This window comes from Malania oleifera, chromosome 10, assembly GCF_029873635.1.
Source record: "Malania oleifera isolate guangnan ecotype guangnan chromosome 10, ASM2987363v1, whole genome shotgun sequence".
NCBI classification, from domain to species: Eukaryota; Viridiplantae; Streptophyta; class Magnoliopsida; order Santalales; family Ximeniaceae; genus Malania; species Malania oleifera.
In genome coordinates this window covers 65,323,670-65,329,042 of record NC_080426.1, presented here as the reverse complement: position 1 = coordinate 65,329,042, position 5,373 = coordinate 65,323,670, and the positions used below count along the sequence as shown (strand labels likewise).

General features: G+C 35.6%; 1 non-coding gene across 1 annotated transcript; it reads right to left on the bottom strand.

Annotated features, from left to right (window-relative positions):
- Positions 1-1,352: 1,352 nt before the first annotated feature.
- On the bottom strand, positions 1,353-1,459 carry LOC131167174 (small nucleolar RNA R71). The gene has a single exon (XR_009140031.1). It is a non-coding gene; the product is annotated as a small nucleolar RNA R71 (small nucleolar RNA).
- Positions 1,460-5,373: the final 3,914 nt, after the last annotated feature.

The window sequence follows — 5,373 nt, the reverse complement described above, 5'->3', positions numbered from 1 at the left end:
TTTTAGGCATGAACTAATTTTTGTATTTTAGGAAAACAATGTAACCTACTTTTAAACTATGCTTGCTCTTTGATGATAATCTGAAGTAGTTTCCTTTTATGTTTGTCTGAGTTATTCTTCATTTAATACTTTTAATTAACTGGCCATTAATTAGATGATGTTGGTCTTGTGATTTGCTACCGAAAGGGGGAATTATAGGATAGATCTTGGATAATTCAGTGTAGGTAAATATAGAGATCGAAAGACTTGTATGAACTTATGTAGCATTAAAAATTGAGGGTCTTATTGCATTCTTAGGTTATTAATTTGCATATTCTTATGTTAAATAATAAACAATAATAGGTTCTGATTGACTATCGAAATAGGCTTTTGGAAAAATTTGAGATTTGCTAACAAACAAAGAAAATGAAATCTAATTAGCTAGATGAGTAAAGCATAGTGAGAAACTAGGTGAAATCAGTTTTCTAGAAGTTTTCACCCACATTAATTTGATATGTGGCAACCAATTTTATTTTCCCTTAAATAGTTTATTTAAAGTAGCCTTATTTCAATTTCACATTCTAAAATTATTAATCTTTCTAAATAAACTCCAGATTAGTATAATTTCGGTACTTCGTAAAATTAAGACACCAATCCCTAAGGACGATACTCTTCACATCACTATATTATAAAACTACGATACTATGCACTTGCAGTTTTGCACCGATCAAGTTTTTGGTGCCATTGCCAGGGATTGAGTTTTTCTTATTTTTGCCAATATCGATACAAAGTAGTCTTGGTTTTAATTTAGAATTTTTTTTATTTTGTTTATTTTTTTTATTTAATTTCTTGTTTTTTTTTATTTTCTTTTTCAGGTCTGCTTTTGATGTTGGATGTGCCATGATAGAACCTATGACATTACTCCTTTTGATCTAGAGATTGAAAGAACGCTCAGAGCACTAAGGAAGAAGAGGGTACTAGCCATGGATAACGGACAACAAAATGTGCAATCACACACCTTGAAGGATTATGTACGTCCAGTTGTGAATGACAACTAGTCAGGTATCAGACGCCAACCCATTAATGCCATCAACTTTGAGCTCAAACCCGCATTAATCAGTGTGGTGCAACAAGCCCAATTCAGTGGATCACTTGATGATCCCAATATTCATCTGGCAATGTTTCTAGAGATTTGTGATAGTGTGAAGATCAATGGTGTTACTGAAGACACCATTAGGCTGAGATTGTTCCCTTTTTCTTTAATGGACAAGGCAAGAGGTTGGCTATAGTCTCTACAACCGGGGAGTATTACTAGTTGGCAGGACATGGCAAAAGAGTTTCTGGCTAAATTCTTTCCACCTGCAAAAATAGCTCAACTCGGGAGTGAGGTTGATCAATTCAAGTAATATGATTTTGAGTCACTCTATGAAGCATGGGAAAGGTATAAGGATTTGATTCAATGCTGCCATCAACATGGATTACAGGATTGATTACAAATTCAGATGTTTTATAATAGGTTAACGGGCAAACTCAAACTTTAGTTGATGCTACGTCTAGGGGAACTTTGATGTTAAAGACACCTGAGGGTGTTACTGCTCTTTTGGAAGAAATGGCCTCAAATAACTATCAATGGCCAACTCAAAATAACTATGGCTAAGAAAGCTGCTAGGATTCATGAATTGGAGCTATTTGCTGCACTTTATGCCTAAGTTGCTTCTCTGTCTCATCATATTTTAGCTTTGACAACCTAAAGGATATCACAAAGTGCAGAATATGTGGTAGCTACAAGTAGGACATATCCGAGCAATGGAGCAAGTCAAGAACAGGTTCAATACATCAACAATCGGAACTACAATTATCGTGGTGATCCTATGCCACAATACTACCATCCAGGGCTTCGAAATCATGAGAATTTATCTTATGGAAATACAAAGAATGTGTTGCAACCTCCTGTATAATTTGATAGTCAACAAAGTGAGAAGATGTCACTTGAGGATGCTGTTGAATTTTTCAGTCCAATCTCTAGTTTTGATTATGAAAAATTGCATATTACTAATGTGTGTGCCTAGAACTTGAACAAGTCATTAATTCATTGCACACGCATGAGAAAAGATTGATGGAAGCCTGAAATTCTTAAAGATCATACTCCTGGCATATTCAATGAGAAAATGAAGGGCAAAAGAAGAAGACATGCTTATGCTTCATTTGTAAATGCATTTATTATATTTGAGTCTGTAATAATTTATATCGGTCTATAATAATCTCTGCATGTCATGCATGTACGTAATTGTAAGCTCAAAATGACTGTAAATTAACCATAGGGAACAGAATGTCATTAGGGCACCCTTAGGTTGACCGAAGATGCCAAACTTTTCGATGTCCTCAAAGACCTTAGAAGGCCTTTAGGTCCATGCACAAGCACATTATATGTCCTCAAAATCACTTAACATATCAGAGGAATTAATTGAAGTGAAAATGAACTTAATAGGCAAAGTTATGATAGGTCGAGACACCGAACCCATTATGTTCAAAACACCTTGGGTGCCCAAACCGCTAGAAAGTCAGCAGGTTGACCTGGTTTCAAGCAATCGAATCAGAAATGATCCTATCTCTCTCGGGTGACCGAACCCCTAAAAGGACACTTTTCACCAACTCGGGCTGCCGAACATTTTAGTTCAAAATAGGCATCGGTCAACCGAAGACCTATATTCGGGTAACCGAACTTAGACCCGGGCACCTGAACCGCAGACAGAAAGATTCTGACTTTTATTTAGCCAACTGAGCTTGAATTCGGGCACCTAAACCATTAAAAATGGATTTTTGAGTTAAGTTTATTCGGGCGACCGAACTAAAGTTCAGCCACCCGAAACCTCTTGGGTTGCAAATTATTTACCAAGGTTAAAATACTTTAAACAAGGTTAATTTTTCTAATGTGTTTTAAAATATTCCTAATAATACCCTACATGTCTTAAACAGTTATATTTTGGCCTTTGTCTATATATAAGACCTCATTTGGTTGGATTAGCAGCAAGATTAAGAAAATCATTAGAAAAAATCCTCTCTATTTCAAAATCTTATTTTATCCAAATACTCTCATATCTTCATTCCCTTGATACATCTTAGCATTGTGAGAGCTTATTGATTGTACTAGTGCTTATTAGATATTACTAATACTCCATTTGCTTTGGTTGATTATTGATATTGATTTTGGGGAGTTTAGCTAAGTTTATCCCACATATTTGAATATTGTAAGTCTTGTATTGGGATAAACTAACAAGCTTAAGGATCTTTGCATTGTCATTGCAAGATTCCTATAGCTTTGATTTTTTTTGTGCAAATATTTTTCCAAGCTATAGTATTTTCAAACTACTCTTGTGCTTATTTCATTAAAGGAAAATATTTTGAGTTAGTTTGAATCTTTGATTAGCGTCTTTGAAACTCTGATTTGTTATTAAGATTTGACATAACTTGTTTCAAAGATATAGTTTGATTAGAACACTCTTGAGCATACTTGTTATCACATCTTGTTAAGAGTTGTTTGCACAAAGAAATCACTAAGCTTACATAACCTATACTATTGATGTACATGTGATTGATTACATTTAGTACATATCCGCTTTATTGAGAAGCATAATCACTGTATCGATTATATTATGAAAATACTGTTGTATTCCAAGTGTGGCCTGAGGGGGAAGTAATCCAACCCGATAAGGATTGTTTGTACAGGTTAGGGTCAGCCCTCTGAATTTGACTTAGGGTCTTCTCCGCCCCGCAAGGATAATTTGTAAAGGTTGAGGTTAGCCCTATGTTAATTTGACCTGGTTGTTTAGGTGTCGCTCCACCCATTAAGTGAGCTTATAGTGTGATCCTTGTGCGAGTGTCCCAAGGCGGGGACATAGGCAGGATTGACCAAACCCCGATATCATATTTGGTGTCAAGTTTATATTTCCTGTATTATATTCTGCTTTGTACTTGATTTAAATTTCCTACTGAATATACTGCATATCTAATTAGCACATAATTACTTTTTGGTTGACAAATATTGAAATTGTGGTGTATATTCTAAAAATTGTTTAATATATCATATATGCAATTTCATATACATTTAGACTACCCCTAGGTTGCATAATACTGCTATTGGATTAGTTGAACCTAGAAGGAAATTTTTTAATCTCCAATTCACCCCTCTCTTGGGATTGCACCAAAGCTAACAGATTCCATGATATCTTTTGTTGAGGAGATAAAAACAAGGTTTAAAAAGACAGATGCAAAACTAGATAACATTGAGACTCATTGTAACAACATGGAGTCACCATGAAGAATCTTGAAATGCAAATCAGGCAACTGGCCACAACCATAAATTCCTAACAAAGAGGAACTTTTCCTAGCAACACAGAGGTGAACCCAAAGGAACAATGCAAGGCCATCACACTCAGGAGTGGAAGGGAAATTGAGAAGTCACCAGCAAAGGAAACCATGTCCACACCTACAACTGAAAATAATGGCCAAAGCAAGAATAAAGGGGACGAAGAGGAGATTGTGGATCATACTCCAGGAGAGACTGACAAGCCATTTGAAATTTCATTTCCTAACAATCCTCCTATTCTCTCTACTCCACTTCCTTATCCTCAACGTTTTCAAAAGAAAAAATTAGATAAGCAATTTTCTAAGCTTTTGGATATTTTTAAGAAAATTCACATAAATATTCCTCTTGCAGATGTCTTGAAACAAATTTCAAACTATGTCAAATTCTTGAAGGACATCATTTCAAAGAAAAGAAGGTTGGAGGAGTTCGAAACAGTGAAGCTTACCGAGGAGTGCAGTGCTATTCTTCAACAGAAATTGCCTCAAACATTAAAAGATCCAAGGAGTTTCACTTTGTCTTGTACTATAGGAAATTCATTTTTTGATAAAGTTTTATATGATCTTGGTGCTAGCATTAATCTTATGTCAAACTCTGTTTGCAGGAAATTGGGACATGGAGAGATGAAACAAACAACCATTTCTTTGCAACTAGCAGACCGACCATCAAATATCCACATGGAATCATAGAAGACATATTGGTAAAGGTGGATAAATTTATTTTCCCTGCTGATTTTGTGGTGTTAGATATAGAGGAAGACCAAGAAGTTCCACTAATTCTTGGCCACTGGAAGGGCTTTAATTGATGTTCAAAAGGGTGAGTTAACATTGAGAGTGGACAAGGAAGAGGTTATGTTCAACATCTACCAAGACATGAGATTCCCAAAAGATCTAAGAACTTGCTTTCGGGTAGATGTCATTCAGCAATGTGTAGAAGAAGCCTTTCAAGAAGATGTACCAACTGATCACCTAGAATGATCCTTGCAGTAGATTACGACACAGCAACGTGTGGGGAGGCTAGAACCTATGGTA